We start from the raw sequence: 17,353 nt of genomic DNA, 5'->3' as shown, positions 1-17,353 counted from the left end.
ATCATGGCTGATTAGGGACAAGACTCCAGATCGCTTGACTTCCAGTCCCACACTTGAAGCACTATGATCCCCATCTCTCCCTTTTGGGGTCTCTTTCTGACCTATTTGGCAAGCTGAACAGCTGCAGCACATAAAGGGATTGGATCTGCTTGAAAACAAGCCAGATTTGACTCTTTTGGGACTGCATAGCTGCTACGCATTCTGTTCCCCTCAAATCCCTTGACTATGGGGGTGAGTTGCGGGGGCGATTGCTTAAGCTGCTCGCTCCTGTCATATACAGCATATACATCCTGTAGTCTTTTTTTTTTTTTTTTAAGAGACCCCATTTTGTGCCCCCCCTTTTTTTCTGCATGGGTTTTTTCCTGCAAGGAGCCAAAACAGGGAAGCCAAATGTCCTTCCTCAGCTGCTGTGGACTCTCACTCTTCTAATGTTTTCTGGGAGACTGGGAGAAATGAGGCAGGCTCTCTGAAAAGCTGAGCACGCCAGACTGAATCAACAAGCAGTTAATATTCCAAGATAAAGGAATACTGTTCGGTTAGATTAATCAAGCCCCCTTCTGCTTGCCAAAGCCTAATTATCCTTTGATCCACATTAATGACTTTAAAACCCACAGTACACCTGGTGGGAGGACGCGACGAACAGCATTCCAAGCAGGAGGAAGCCCCCTCCCCATCACCGTCAGTGCAGTGCAGACACCTCTCATTTGCTTGCATCCGTCGACTCAGTGGCCACATTCAGATCGATGGGCCTCCCAGAGGTACGGCGGGGCTGTCCTGGGGAATAATGCAGATCATTTCGTCAACAGTCACAGAAGCACTGCAGATGGGAAAGCCCTTTCTGCAGCACTCTCGGGGCAGCCCTTCCCATGCAGCCCTTCCGGTGGCGAGAGCCAGTGTGGCACAGGGAAACAGCCTTGGCATGGGACTCAGGAGATCTGGGTCCCACTTGCTCATGGGCCAGGCTCTGACTCTCAGACTAACCTACCTTACAGGGTTGTTGTGAGGATAATGTAATGAATGCAAATTTATCAAATGCTGCCGTTACAAACCACTGTGCAAACAAATGTTGATTCTCTCTCTCTCTCTCTCTCTCTCTCTCTCTCTCTCTCGTTCTCTCTCAGCAAGTTGCATTTCTCTGAATGCTGGAATGGAGCTCTTCAGAGGAAAAACTGCATGCAAAGACACAAAGGCTACAACCTACCTCACAGGGTTGTTGTTGTGGGGATAAGATGGAGGAGGAGATGTAAGCTGCCTTAAGCCCTTTGTAGGAAAAAGGCAGGATATAAATTGGAAACTAAATAAAATAAAATAAATAAAGCAATGGGGGTGAATGAACCTTTTAGAGACCGAGTGCCCAAATTACAACCCAAAACCCACTTATTTATCGCAAAGAGCCAACACTGCAATAAAACCTGAAAACTGAGGTTTTAGTTTAGGAAAAACAACTCACAGCCAGCCCAAGCAAATATGTATACATCCTGGGCAGCGCGCTGATCGGCCATGCGAAAACTCAGACGAGCCATGGCTAATGAGTCGCAGCTCGTGACGTCATCACCTGGCGCTGCTCCTCCTTTCCGAGCATGCGCGTGGCCCCTGTGTGCACTGTTATCCGATGCTCGGCTGCTGGGGCGATGCTGGGGCGACTGGGCTCACGTGCCGACAGAGGGGGCTCTGCGTGCCCGCTGTGGCACATGTGCCATAGGCTCGCCACCACTGGGCCAGGGGAAATTGCATTAAAACTTGCTTTATGTGGGAGAAATGGATTGCAACAACGGGTATATTGAGGAATGTGCAAAGAAAACAATGCATGGATTAGGAAAAATGCAATTCCTAATTCTCATGTGGGCTGAAGAGAAAGGACCCTCAAAGTTCAGGATGGGCCAAATTTAAGACTGGATGGTTGTGAAACCAAGAGAAATGGACATGGTCTGACTCCTCCTTCCCTTGGCAGAGAAAACCTGCTTTCTGTTCTTCTCACTCACCGGTCTCCAGATCTGCCTGTGGGATCTTCTGAAAGTGAACTCCCCTTCAGCATGGACTGCCCTGGATTGTCCAATCTGAATCAGCAGAGGAGTCGCCATTAAAATTTCCCTCAGTGCCTCTGAGGGTGCGTCCCTTGAGCATTCTGGGAAATTAAAATGGCAGCTTGATGAAGGCTGTGGGCTTCCCACTGACGTCAACATGGGTCCTCTCCTTCATGCCAGGCAACATGCCACTGTGGTCCAGTCCACTGGGAGAACTGGCCTCAAAATGGCAAAGGCAATGCTAGATAGGCAAGTCCGAAAGGAGGCCAGTTGGGCCCCAAATTCCCAACTTCAGCTACAACTTGATGGGATCAGTGCTAGCAGGGAAAGACCAAGAAACAGATCTTGGGGCGGTGGTATGGGATGCGTGGAAAATGTCGGCACAGTGAGCAGCTGTTGCAAAAAATCCGCACACTCCGTGTTAGACACAATCAGGAAAGGAATGGAAAATAAAGTTGCAAAGATCATATAACTATTTAGGCTGCTGTGTTTAGCCTGCTATTTAGGAGCTGCAACCCTTCTAGTTGCTGCTCCTAAAGAAGGACATTGTAGAGTTAGAAAAAGAGCAGAAAAGGGCAACTAAAATGGAGCACAGACCACCAAAAATGCCATATCTATACACTGTAAATCACCCTTCCCTGACCTTGTGACTTCCAGACATGTTTGAGCCACAACTCCCAGAATTCCCAGTCCATGGCCCTACTAGATGGGAATTCTGGGAGTTGTGGTCCAAAGGCTGCTGTAAATGGATCATGAAAAATATCACAAGGTCCACAGTGGGTCACCAGAAGTGTTCCTCCTCAGGAATGCTAGGCAAGAATCAGACAGAATGATACTGAAATGGGGCTGGGGTGGAAAGGAGGTAAGCGGCCATTCAGAACAACCAGCGAGTGCTCAAGCCGGCTCCTTAAACCATCCTTTAAAACACAACCCACCATAAACACTGTTGGAGTTCATTGCGTGGTGCCCCAAGACACGCCAGGCTGTTCTGAGAGCCTGGCGACTCATCTGGCAATCCAGGTTGCTCTCTGCATTCACGAGGAAGCATCAAGATGGATCACTTGGCTCGGAATGGAATTAGTCCGCTGGGGCTGGTGTTCCCGGGCATCCAGTTAGAAGCCCCGTATAATCAAATTCCTAAGTACTTTGCTGTCTTTGCAAAGCAGGTCTTAATAATAATTCAAATTCCCCTGTTAGGCTAAGATGAAAATATTGGCAGATGCCCGAAAAGTCATTTGCTCTGAAGTTTTCTTTTTCAAAATACCTTGCAGATGAAGACGAGCTGAAGCGCCTTTGTTGATCAGAAGTTTGGGAAGGAGATTTGAAAGAGATGCTGAAAGCAGGCAGTTCCTTCTCCTCTTGGGCTGCAGCGATTGTTTGTATCTACATTCCCAGAAGCTGTAAGTCAATCTCATCCTGTAATGGGGGGAAATAAAAACGAAGATGCTCTAAGAAGCGCCTGCTCGTATACAAAACTGCCTGCTCTTTAAGGTCATTGTCTGAGGCCCTGATCCAAATGTCCCTGGCTGCGGTGAGGAGGAGGGTGGCGAAAAGGACTCCATGCATGTACAGCGCCATCCTGTGGTGAACCATGGAACAGCAGGCTTCTCAGTGAAGCATGCCGGGGTCCCTCAGTGATGTTGTCCATGCAGGTGGACCATCGAATCCTTCTGGATAGGAAGGCCTATAAAGAAGGTTCCTGCTACAGTCGAGTCTTGTGTCCTGCTGTCCCGCCTTTGAAGAATCCAACCAGGGGCTTTTGCAGCAGATCAGCTTTTCCCAAGACACACAGATTCTGCGGACTTGCAGACTAGTTTTCGATTTTATGTCAATTTGCACCGATTCAGTTGTACAAAAACACATTCAAAACACTTAACAAAAATGTGCATTTCCCCCACAGGCTAAGGCGTGAAATGCTGCATTTGGGTGGATTTGCACAGTTTTGCGTTTGCTAATTCGTGCAATTTCAAATGTGCACAAATGTGTTCACATATATCTGTGCAAAACTTGATTCCGTCACTGACCAAACAATAGCATGAAAGGTGCTTGACAATTGCCAGAGAGACAGTGCAGTGTAATGGTGAGAATGCTGGACTGGGACACAGGAGAGCAGGGTTCTCATCCTGGCTTGGCCATGAAGCTCAGTGGTGATTTTGGGTCAGTCACTGTCGCTCAGTCTAGCCTACCTCACAGGGTCGTTGGGTGGCTCAAAGGGTGAGGAGGGGGACCATTCAATCCCCTGGATTCTTTGCAAGAGGAAAAAGATGAATACATTGATTATGGGCAGAACAGATGCTACAGCATCCATGCATTCTTCGTCCTGACTGAGCCCATGGTGCTTGGACCTGTGCAAACCTTGGTGCGCCATGTTTCAAGCCCAAATTTGCAGTTGCTGTTGGAGGCCCTGGCAGACACCACAGGACCTGGAGAGGTTGCGCTGGTGGACTCCAAGGCCAAGCGGTTTCTGCAATAGTTTCTGGCAAGTGGAATTCTCTCTCTGGGCGACTTCGACCAGCACCTTCCTTATTATGCCGTGGATGGGTGAGCGAAGAATGCATGGTCCCATCAAGCTCTGAGTAGTCTCTAATATCATTTTCTAATGTTATTGTTCTGGCTCTGTTTTCCTTTGTCGTTACAATGTGTTAATTGTGTTCTGTTTTTATTGATGCTTTAATCTGGATTTAGTAGATTGAGTGTGTGGAGGGCAAATGGGCAAGGTATACATATGTCATACAAATAAATAATCAAATTCAGACTGCCCGTTCCAGAAATACCCTTCTCTGTTCTCCTTTGGATGCCTAAGAGAAATGACTTCATTTCCTTGCCGTTCGTGGGTGTGCTGTTCAAAGCTCTGTCTCTGCTTTGATGCTATCACTGAACATTATACATCACAGCTTGCTTTCAGACAGTTCATTTCGAAAACGTTTGACTTAACGTGCATTTTTCTTTATTATACTGCATTACTTTGGATTGCAAGCACCCCCAAGACCTCATGGGTCAAAAGCACAAGTCACTCTTGAGTCAAAATAAGCAAGGAAGCCATTATTGATTGGTTGATTTGATTTATATCCCCCTTTCTTTCTTTTTTAAAGAACTCAACGTAGCTCACATCATTCTCTTCTGATCTTAGCCCCACAACAACAACCTGGTCGTCCTTCTCCATGCTGGAAGAGCTTCTTTTAAGGGAAACATGTCAATTTGGCAGAACCCTCTGCATGTATTCTCAACTCATGCTGATGGTTAGTGACGTGGTGTCTTTGTTTGACTGTCTGAACCTAGTAAACATGTTTCATTCTTCCGAATGTTTCCTGAGTTAACTTTCACTAAACAACCCCACCACCATCCTCCGATACGAACAGGGAAGCACAGAGATTGGGATATTCTGATACTCTTCAGAGTAAATTCCCATCCATGGCTTGAGGTCACAAGCTAGAGAGTCCAGCAAGGTTTCAGAAAACTAATCACCTTGAGAGTCTTTCCAGGTTCTATGTCTATAGTAGCACCTGGAGTTGGACCTAAATGAGTGGTACTAATCAATCTCCTGGGTCTTTTTGGTAGGAGGAGGAGGGGAGGAGGCAGCATTAACTTAAGCTCTCCTACTGGACTGCATCTCCCATCAGGCTTAGTCAATTGTGAAGGTTGATGGCAGCTGTAGTCCCACAACCATGGGGAGGCCAAAAGAGCAACCGGCTTTTTCATTCCCAACAGGTCCCAAGTTCAGACTGTTTGAGTTTGCTAGGCAATTCACGCAAAGCAACAAGAAAATGCTTTCTATAGTGGCGTGCACTGGAAAAGCAAACTTTGGAAAAAAGCATGCAGATGAAAATCCGCGCAGGCATGCAATAGGAGAGAAATGCTATACCTAAAAATGTGCACGATGGATGGGAAAAAGGGCCTTCCGACTATGTGCAAGTCTTCATGCAGAAACCAGAGCATGCAATCTAATGTGGACCCAAACTGGTCCAAGCTTTGTGGTCAAGACTGGAAAAACTCAACAAGCTGGGATGTTGAAGTCACTCAGCTGAGAAACCAGAACGAAGAAACTCCAAGAACTGCAGCAAGACAGAACTACCGAAATGGGCTGGTCTCCAAAAGTCATTGGCTCCAATTCCTCATAAAAGGACAGATGCTTTCAGATACAGCATTTTGGTGACAAACGGTTTGATCCTCCTGTGATGAGTTTAGATGGCAATTTTGGTTAGATGCAAACATCAGAGCTGAATGACTTTTTAAAAAAGCACTGATCAGTTTGGGAGATAAAGGGAATATGCATGATTGGTGAGATGTGATCATAGGAAGGAAGGAAGGAAGGAAGGAAGGAAGGAAGGAAGGAAGGAAGGAAGGAAGGAAGGAGGAGCACAATTGTTAAGGGTATTGATGTCCAGAGAAATCTATTAATGGAACATGTACTGTATCAAGATAATTTAGCCAACGTGTTTAAAAAGGGTGTATCTGCCCTCTTTGAAAAAATACTACATCTTACAAATGACATTCTGAATTTTGTGCTCAGCATGATGAATCATTTCATTTTTTGCCTTCTTTTTCAAACTCTGCTGTAATCAACCAGGCTGGGAAGGAGGGATGAGAGCGGACCGACACTTGACCACTGAAGGTCACCATGTTCTCCAGGATTGGGACAGAAATAGCCTCATATCAGTACTTCCATGTTGTCCATCTCGTATTATGAATCCATGCCCTCTGACACTTTGCAGATAAAAATAGGGACATGGTGTGAACAGTGCTGTGTTCGTAACACAGGTTGCTAGCTGAGTTCCTTCTCATTATTAGCACATTGCTGAAAGCTCTACTTTGCCCCCTGTATGAGTTTTGTTTACTTGGCAATTGCCTGGCCTTCCATAGGGATGGAGAGAAATCGATCAGCATTCCAGCCAGACCTTCCTAATTTGCACTTCCTAAACTGCGAAGCAAAGCAGACACACGAGCATCTGAATTTTGTGATGCACTTTGCCCATTTCAACACACGCATGCAAAAAAACAGACACTTTAGGGAGCACAGACAGAAAATATGTGCATGTTTGCAAAAACATTAAATCAGGGGAAATTGCTGGATAAAATGATGTGTATGTTTACCAAAGTTTGTATATTGGGGAAACACTCATGAAAACAGGGATATTTTTCTTTTAAATAGAAGCTGGTGCGGAAATGGACAGAAGAGTCTTAAGATTGGGGGTGAGGGGAAGGGAAACTGAAAAAGTGGCAGATTTGTCCAGACTTATCCTCTATGATTTTAAAAGAGGAACTGAAACTGACAGATCGGGCCATCCCGACTTCACAGGTTTTAATGGCAGAACTGAAATTGACAAATTTGTGCAAGAAATTGACAGCCTTTTCTGCCCCTAGTCCTCCACTGATTTAAAAGCTAAGAGGGCATTTGTTCTTTTGCTTAGAGATGTAGCTAAACAATAAAATTATCCCACTGAAGTCTGGGACCAGCTGCCACTAGATCCTTTGTAAAGTGCAGGGCAGACCTTTGGTGGGGGAAGCGTGGGCGTGTGGCAGTGTGGCGTGGCAAGCAGGCGCCCGCGGGCATGTAGCAGTGCGGAGGGGAGGGCCCTGGGGTCCGTAGTGCATTGGCAGTCCTGACGGTGGGCTGGAGCAGAACTCGCAAGCCTGCCCAAAGCAGAGGAGCTGGGGACAGATTTAGCAAGGGGCAGTGAGAGGTGAGCTCTTATACAGGTCCTGGTCAGAAGCCTCCCCTTCCCAGTATGGAAAGACTGGAACGCAAGCCACGCCTCCAGAGGAAGCAGGAAGAGGCAGAGGGAACTAGCAGCCACTGACTTGTGTTGATTCCCAGAAGATTAAATTGACAGATGGACAAACGGGCTGACCTCGAAGGGCTGCCACCTCCTATGTCCAGCACATCTTGCGGCTGAAGCTGTGTGCCTTCTGCTTCTAGAGGATTGCTGGGGAAGATGGTGTGTGGAGGCCGCTGCCTCTTGATTCTTCTCCTGAGAGTTCTCCAAAAAGGCTTGGGGGAAACCTGACCCCCACCTCCACTGAGGATTCTCCAAGGAAGCTTTCCAGAATCACAGCAAGCTGGGAGAAGTTCAGAAGTGCAGGACCAGCCTCCCTCTTCCATAAAATCCCCAGGGCTTGGAGAATGCTCATCCACAGGCCTGATTCACAGAAATCCAAGCTCATTTAAATCCTTTCTGGGTTTCTCCGATAGCCCCAGTTGCTTCTGCTGGTTATTGTTTATACCACTGCAAAGGCCCAGCTGGGAAGAAATCCATAGCTGCGTATCCATCCGTGAGCAGAATACTACATCCCCGGAGCCATCTTTATTCATGGTTTCCATTTAGAAGCCTTCAGCTGCTCTTCCAAATGGCCAATTATTAACGGCCTTTGTCAACATTCTCAGAGTGTTTTGGAGAAATAGACTGAAGTAATGAACAGGCTGTCGAGTCAAAGCTTGAAAGATGCTGGTGTGCCCTTGCATTAAAATGAATCAGTTGCTACCATGCACTCAAGGGACCTTTCCAGCGCCTTGCGTGTACAATGAGCATTGATCAAAGCTTTGCATGGAACTGGATGATGGAATTAGATGATGCAGAGAAGAGTTCTTATGGGCAGGTTATGGCTTCCAGTTCTCTCAAGGTAAGGCATAAATGAGCAGCATTTTAGGGTCTCATTCATTCATTCATTCATTCATTCATTCATTCCTAAACTTATATTCTGCTGTATTAGCCCAAGGGCTTTCATGTCAGGAGGGCACACTGATTGCACAGATCCACAAGGTAAAATAGCTCTGGAAAAGCTTATTCACTGCAGAATCCAAGGGCTGGATTCACAGAAAGCCAATCTTGGTTTAATCCATTGCTGAAGAACCCTGAAAATGGGAGCCAGCTCTAAGCTGAAGCTCTTCCCAAGACAAACCTCCACAGCACACAAGGATCTGCAGGCAAAGATGTTTAGATATTAATATGCTAAGTGTAACAAGCTTGGCTTCTATACGTTTCAGATCTACAAGACTCAGAGGCCTTTTCAAGACCAAACGACCTGCAAAATTTCCCTTCCTGCATCCAGGCATGAGGAGAGCATATGGCAGATGGGACTCCAGTGGGATTTTCATTCTGAGCAACTGTGAGGTTTGGTGCTGGGTACGCTCATTCTAGCAGATGGAGTCGGAGGTTTGACCTTCTGACTGAGAAAGTTCCCTTTTGTCCTGTATTTGTAAAGCAGATTCCTCTTCAGCTGCCTTCTTTGGAAACAATTCCTAAAACAGAGAGCCAGTGTGGTGCACTCGTTAGGATTTTGAAGCGGGGCTTAGAAGACCTGGAATCCAGTTCTAGTCCTTCCTTGACTATGAAACTCACTGGGTGGCTTTGGGTCGGCCATAAATTCTCAGCCTCTCCATCCACAGGGGGTTGCAGTTGTGAGGATAAAGTGGAGAGAAGGACAACCTTGGAGACTGTGTTATATTCCTTGCCAGAGGAAGAAAGGCTGGGTCTAAATCTATAAAGGTGGGGTATAAGCACACCAGTAAGGTCCCGCAGAGGTCCAGAACCTAAAGCTTGGAAGCCAAATCCAGCCTACCTGGCTGAAAGAAGCTCAACATGCTTGGATTATTGGAACTTAGCAACTGGTTTTAAGTGCTTACTGAGAGCAACTCCAGGATACCTTACCAAACCATTTTGGGAAGACTTGTCCAGAAATGTGCAAAACCCCTGAAAAGATGTGAGCTGAGCTGGATGGGTCATTGTCCCCTCCTCCCACCTGCTCACATAGCTGCCCTGCATTTGAATTTCATCCAGTCCTTTTGGAGGAGAGCTATGGCAGGAGAGCTCTTTGGACAAGTGAGCTGTGCCTGAGCAAAATTTTAAGCAGGGAAGCCACACCACCTTGCCTTGCAGTGAAGGAGCCCATGCGTTCCCAGGTCTTATGCTCCAGATCTTAGAAGACCTCAGTAGATGCAATAGAGAAAAAGTTTGGGGAAGGAGAGAACGAAGCGGAAAGCAGCTGCTAACATTTACGTTTGTTTTACTTTACTATTTACATATGTTTTCCCAAGGAGACGTGAATAGCATCCTTCAAGTGGAAATGCTGCAGGAATTAATAGAACAGACATGAGTGGTTTCTGCAACGGTTGGGACAGACCCGGCCCTGGATTAGGGTTAGGGTTCGGTCTAGATTCAATCTCTACCATTTTCACATAGGACTGGGAAAGAGTAAGACTCCTGCCTGCGACATTGGAAAGCCACCGCAAGTCAAGTAGACTCTATGGAGCTTGGGTTCCAAGGCTCAGAGCATCACGGTCCCAAGACTCCGAGGCTGTGCGAACCCCAAAGAGCCACTGATCACCTCATTTCAGGGCCAGTCCTCAGTCTCTTCTTGTAGACCTTCTGGGCCTCCTCCTCCAAGTAAAAATCTAAGCCTGGGGGACCACAGTCCTGTAGGACCATGATGTTGTTATGGAAATAACTATGGTCCCTTTATGGTCACAATTGGCATCAAATGGGGTCAGAGCTTGTCAGACTTCTTAGGATACCAGTTACTTGCAGTCCTTTGCTGTGACAAGCTGGCTCTGTGAGGACACTGACCAAGGTCCTGGAATCTCATCACCTTGTGCCTTCCAGACACGCTTGGACTGCAACACCCAGAATTCCCAGTCAATGGCCTTTCTGGAGGGGAATTCTGGGAGCTGAGATCCAAATGCCTCTGAAGGCCACCAGGTTGGGCAAGGCTGTACTAGAATGAATTGTGGTCTGCTGCATTTGACCTTATTTACTGAACTTGACCTCTCAAGCCTAATGAAAGTACTTGAGGACTCACTTTATTATTTGATGCTGGACTATCTGTGAGCAGATATGCTACAAGATCCTTTCCCTGGGCACCTAGAGTTGTCAGGGCGGCCTGATGGACCAATGGTCTGGCTTTGTGAGGGATCCATGCTGTGGCTACAGCACTGACCTGATGTTGGATCCAGCATATGCCTCCCACAAGAAGGGACCAATTATGAAAGGGGGGCTTCTGCTTGCAGAAGGTCCCTCTGCCCAGTTTAGGAGATCCCCTGCTCTCCCATGTCACAGCTCACCCCATTCAGCAGAGTCTCCCGGCTCTCCTGGTAGCATTTGCTTGGATGGAGGGAAAACTGCTCCCACCAGTTCAGTTGATCCTACTTAATTCTGGCTCAACCCTGGCTTTGAACATCCATCCTGAAAGAACAGTAAAATTGAAAAAAGAGATTGCTCTCTTTCTTCTGTTTTTTTAATGCTGAGACAGCAATGAGAAATGGAATTTCTTCAACAAGAAAATTCAGCGCAAGCACTGAGCTTATCTTCACCTTTGGATCACATGTCTCTTTATAGATGGGCCTCCTTCCCTTAACCTGATCAAAAGCAATTCCCTTCAGGGGTTGCTGGGCAGAAGGGTTTTCATAGCTTCCTAATAAATGTTGATCTTGCACAGAGACTCAGCAGAAAGTGTGACACACTCTGCTTCAGAGAACAATGACACCCAACACTTTTAAAAATTTGTTTTGACCTGGCAAATATATATGTTGCATGTGTCTGGGGAAGGGGTGACCTGTATGACTTGGTTCCATTCTTAGCTGTTGCTTTCATTTGGGATGTCAAATGTACTGTAGCATCTTGCCCGCTGATGCATCTGGCTAGGGAAGAAGGAAAGTAATCTGCCATTTCTGCCTGAAGCAGAGCAAGAAACCTTGTGCCCCCACACCTCCAGCCCTGAACCAAGTCAAGGCGGATAGCACACAAATCCAACTACATTATTTTGGGACAAGCAGAAGAAAATGCCACAAACAACTCTCCCTAGCAATGAAAAAGAACAACGACAACAAATAAAATAGCTGACAATTAGCTGCCCTTTTATAACACCCCAGTCCAATGATTTTTTGAAAACATAGCACCAATGCCAGTTGTGCTGGGGAGAATGGAATGAAATCTGGGAGTCTGAACCAGGAATCTATCAGATGTTCAACTGCTTGGGAATTCTCACCTCCAGGAGCCATAGGATCCAATATAACTTCGCATTCTGAGCCAGATCAGTTCCAACCACTTCCTTGGGGCATCCTGGCAAGCACTGGCTGAGAAACAAGCCCCCTGTTCCCATACAACAGACAGGGGCAACTCCTGTAAACTACCTAGAAGGCTTGAGCTTTGGGGCAGAATAGAAATGAATTAACTAATAACATCGAGCTTTTCTCAGACCCTTTCCCAAAGCTGACTTGGGCTGGACTCCCACCACCAAATGTGGGGGGCAAAAACGATGGGGAGGTAAATAAGACCTATGGTTGGCCCCCCCAAATGCGACAACAAGCCCTTGCTTCAGCCTAAAGCCTGGGCCATCAACCCAAGTTGCAGGTCTTCTGCGGAGTCTTCCTGAACCCCAGGTGACAAAGATGGGTCCAGGAGAACCTCCAAATCATCAGGGGAGTACAGCCCCAGCCAGAAGAGCTATCATGCCCTTTTCCCAGTCCCAGAAAAGATCCAGGAGTGACCAGGAGTGACAACCATGTGTTGGCCACCCGTGTTGTATCACCGCTCCTGTCGAGCCAGGCCAGCACTGAAGTCGTGGCCTCTGCTCTCATTTCTGACAAGCCCAGCACTTGGCTTGCATCTGATGCCTCCCCAGGAGCAAAGGATGTGGGGCTCTTTACATAGAAACAGAGATAAGCCCTGGTTAGTTTTGTTCAATTTTGTATGTTACAATATTCTCTTCCTCTAGGGAAGAGAAAATTGCAACATATGAAACTGAGCGTACAATATCTGGTCACATGAGTCCGGGAGAATTATAGCTGAAGAAACTACAGCTATCCATCAGATATAATTTGATTCCAGACTGCTTCGGAGAGTTTCTGTCTTCTCTACCTCCAAGGTAGAGTTTCCCTCCACTATTGTTTTTCTCCTTCTAAGAACATGTCTTCAGAGATGGGCTGTAGAGGCCATGAAAAATTAAAACCATCCTGAGGTTCTCTGTGTTCATCTTCTTTAGCTTAAAAAATAATCCCTGGATGCAGCACCGCTCTTTCCTTCAAACAAGAGACGGATGAGGTTTAAAAACAAAACAGCAAAAGGTCAGAAAGGAATATACCAGCACACAGAACAAGCAATCAGTGGGAGGGAAAATGCAATAAAATCCCAGGAATTTAAAATGAGCTGCCAAAGTACCACATGCACAGCCATATGTCCATGTATAGCATGCAGGGCAGGGGCAGGAGAGACTTATTTGAAATAAAAGAACAAACAAATGCAAGGAGAGTTTCCATTCTGCTTGGGACTTTGGGTGGAAAAGCAATGAATTGTAATGCTAAAATGCTTCTGTCTTTGCCTTCATTCAAGGGTTGTATGGACAACTTTCATTCCCATCCTTTTGGGACCTGGAAGTTGGACTTACCATGGTATGCATGTACTTCCTACTTCTTCCAAACTTGAAAACTACTTCCTCTGAATCAGAGAGCTTGTGGATGAAAATATCTTTTGGCTTGCTAAGAACCTGGGCCTCCTGCAGTGTAAAATGGATGGTTTCTCATCAAGTCACAGGAGATCATGGTCATCCAGCAGGTAAGTCTGCTCATTCCACAGGGTCCTTTAAAACACAGAGATAAAATTGCATAGCGAGATAAGTACCCTGCATGAATAGCTCATAAAACACCATAGAAAAGAACAAACGGTCAACTGTTTCAAAGCACTCTGAGTGCACTATGTAAATTTGCACAAAAATGAGATTGGTTATTTCCTCATTGGGGGGCAAGGAGAGAATGAGAGGAAAATGGGAAGAAAAGCTTTCATAACCCTTTCATCAAGAAGACAAAAGGTACGCTATTCTTTGAGGAGATGAAGGGTGCTTGCTTCTCCTGCAATTTCAGTCAGCTGCCAGAATGCAAGACTCAATCTGAACTGCTTCCCTCTTTGCTAGTCTCCGAAATGACTATCAACTTGCCTCTTACCAACTTAAAGGGGTCTGCTTTACGATGCACTGAGAAGTCTCTCAATGCAGAAGGTGCCAATAAATCTCCAGATGATGATATATTACATAGCCTTATTATTTTTGTTATTAATATACCCGGGTACAGAAAAAATCATTTTAATACTGTCCTAAGAATCTGTCTGTTTCCCCTTTACTTGGACTGCTTTGGACTTCCAGTTAAAAGAGTAGCTGTATGAGAAAAGGCAGGGAAAGGCATTCTGGGGAAATTGATCCAGAATTGTGGATGAGGGTGCAGCCCGATGCATGTTTAGTCCAAAAGAGGTCCTAGAACTTCCAGCCAGGTTGGCTGGGGAATGCTGGAAGTTCTAGGACCCCTTTCCATCTAAATGTGCAAAATATTAGGTCTTCACAGGCCGAGCTGAGGATCAGCTGGAATGTCCTTCTTCGTGATCCCAGATGCCAGCCTTTTCAGGCTACAGTAGACTTTGACGAAGATCAAAGGAAGAACTGTTAGTTCTGTTTTCGTTCCCATGAGGAGGCAAAGCTTTGCCATGATCCCCTGAGTTAGTGGAGTAACCCTTGGTAGAACATCCATCTCAAAGCCACTCCAACATCTGAGGCTTACAAACCAGGTGTGGGTTCAAACAAACAGTCAACAACATCACTGCGCATGGTTTCCTCACAAGATTCTCCCTTCTCAGAGGAGGTTACTCAGATGGTTCATGGCACTTCAGAGGGAATTTGCGATCGATGGCTCTGTCCTATACAGCTGACACTTATTTACTCATAAGTTCATTAAAAGTGGGGAATAAATTACACCCTTCATAATTTCACTTACTGAGTGTGGCTGATTTTGAAGAGTTGACTTTTTTTCTTTTTGAAGGCTCACTTACGATAAATGTGCTTGAAGTTAAGAAAAAAGAAATACATGGCTAATTAACGATGCCTATAAAAGGAGATGGGGATAATTAATGACCCATCTAGCAGCAGCAGTAAAGGAAGATCTTTTTTAAAAAAGGGGGGAAATCATGATAAAGTTTACAGAAATGCTCTGTTGCAGAAAATTAAATCTATGCTTTGCATCAGCAAACTAAGGACCACAAAACAGTTTGAGCATAAATAGTAAGATACAATTTAAGACCAGCTGGTTGCAAAATAGAATCATTGGTTGGGTTCAGGCAACACAATAACTCACACTAAAGAACAAAGTCTTGGTTGGGTGTGGGGTATCATTAAACTGTGGGTTATTGTGCTGTCTGAACCCACCCAACCATGATGACCAACTGTGGTTTGTTGACCACAAACAACCCACAGTTCACAATCCAACAACAAACCATAGGGCCTTTTCACGGGTTGTTTGTGAAACCATAAACCATATCTTGTTACTACAGCTGGTTGCAGAAAATAGAACCCACATTGCAACAAGAATGAATGGTTTGCCTACAACCCCGACTCAGTCACAGAGAGCAGGTTATCGTGCTGTCTGAACTCAGTCATCACCACTGGTGGGAAAGAGGCCCAGCATCAAGGACAGGTATCACTGGGCATTATGGAAATACCTCCCACTTAAGCCTGCCTGGCACCAACGGCATGATCCTTTTGCTGTTAAATGGAGGCATTTGACTGTTCTAAATAACTCACTGGCTAAACTGCTCATACATTAGCAGTTTTAACAGGCCTAGTGGAAAAACCACATCTCTGTTGGTTATGTCATTTAGAATTTGGTTTTAAATCCCTAGTGAATTTTTAAGATGTTTGCACTGCTATTTTTATTTTATTTTGGTTTGTTATATGCTTCCCTGGAGAGTTTCAGCTATTGGGCTGGAGAGAGAGAGAGAGAGAGAGAGAGAGGACAATTAATTGTTAGTACTATGCTTAAATCCATGCACAGGATCAAGGGCAGGCCAAGCAATGTTTAATGCATCTCAGCCAAGAGCTGGACATCTCCCATGTCTGTTTCTCTCATTACCAAAGGCAGTTGCTGCTCCTGCTGGTCTCCAGTCCCTATTTAAGGCAGGGAAAAAACTGAACTTTAAAAACATGGAAGGATTATGTCTGGGATTATGTCTGGAAGCAGCGGAACATATTTTCTGAGACAGTTCTTCCCCAAAGTTACTTTCTAGAAAACCTGGAGAAAGGCCTTTAAAATTGTCAAACCAGGATGCTAGGAAAGATGGAGAAGAGGATGGGAAAGCAATGCACAGCTTAGAGTCACTCTGGGACACCGGCAAGACAGAAATGCTGGAGCTGTAATATTAGCCCACAAAACCATAAACACATAATCTCCCTGTCAAATAGACTGTCAGAAGCACAGCCAGATATTTATCAAGGAAGTCTGTTCTTGCACCCTAGAAATTGATTTGTTTCATAAAGTCAGTGTACAAGAAGAGCAAGAGATCCTTCAAGATCAAACACTAAAGTTGACTCTTGTTAATCCAAAGTGTGGCTTAAGGGTTAGAGTTTTGACCTGAAATTTAGGAGATCTGGGTCCTAGTCCCCGCTCAGCCCTGAAACTCACTGCCTCTCAGCCTGACCTGCTTGAGAGGGTTGTTGTTGTGAGGATAAAATGGAAAGGAGGAAAACACTATAAGCAATCTTAAAGGGGTAAAGTTCCATTGAAAAGAGGGCGATTATGAAAAAGCCTTCCCTGAGTAGCTTTTTCTGCCCTGCTCATCATTTCTGCCCATTCTAAACACATTCCAACCATCAAAACCATGCCAGGACACCTCGTTTTGCTAACCCTAACCCTACCCTGGTGCACACCCCTAACCCTAACATGGACTGAAGTTCCATTGAAAATAATGCGATTTTGAAAAAGTCTTCCTCGAGTAGCTTTTTCTGCACATCTCCTCATTGCTTCCCATTCTAAACGCATTCCAACCATCAAAACCATGCCAGGACACCTCGTTTTCCTAACCCTAACCCTACCCTGGTGCAGATCCCTAACCCTAATATGGGCAGAAGTTCCATTGAAAATAATGCGATTTTGAAAAAGCCTTCCCCGAATAGCTTTTTCTGCACATCTCATCAGTTCTTCCCATTCTAAGCGCGTTCCAACCATCAAAGCCATGCCAGGACACCTCGTTTTCCTAACCCTAACCCTACCCTGGTGCAAATCCCTAACCCTAATATGGGCAGAAGTTCCATTGAAAATAATGCGATTTTGAAAAAGCCTTCCCCGAGTAGCTTTTTCTGCACATCTCATCAGTTCTTCCCATTCTAAGCGTGTTCCAACCATCAAAACCATGCCAGGACACCTCGTTTTCCTAACCCTAACCCTACCCTGGTGCAAATCCCTAACCCTAACATGGGCAGAAGTTCCATTGAAAATAATGCGATTTTGAAAAAGCCTTCCCCGAGTAGCTTTTTCTGCACATCTCATCAGTTCTTCCCATTCTAAGCGCGTTCCAACCATCAAA

General features: G+C 45.6%; 1 protein-coding gene across 1 annotated transcript in view; it reads right to left on the bottom strand.

Annotated features, from left to right (window-relative positions):
- Nucleotides 1-352: 352 nt before the first annotated feature.
- The window catches only part of GALNT9 (polypeptide N-acetylgalactosaminyltransferase 9), a 236,812-nt gene continuing 219,811 nt past the window's right edge, over nt 353-17,353 (bottom strand). The window contains exons 19-22 of the transcript XR_006415730.1: nt 14,773-14,837; nt 13,401-13,592; nt 3,289-3,440; nt 353-774 (exon numbers count right to left, since the gene is read on the bottom strand). The gene's annotated coding sequence lies outside the window, so the exon portion shown is untranslated. The remainder of the gene's footprint in view (nt 775-3,288; nt 3,441-13,400; nt 13,593-14,772; nt 14,838-17,353) is intronic.

This window comes from Varanus komodoensis, unplaced genomic scaffold, assembly GCF_004798865.1.
Source record: "Varanus komodoensis strain SLA01 unplaced genomic scaffold, ASM479886v1 scaffold38, whole genome shotgun sequence".
NCBI classification, from domain to species: Eukaryota; Metazoa; Chordata; class Lepidosauria; order Squamata; family Varanidae; genus Varanus; species Varanus komodoensis.
The sequence above is the reverse complement of the archived record's forward strand: the minus strand, read 5'-3'. Positions and strand labels throughout refer to the sequence as shown.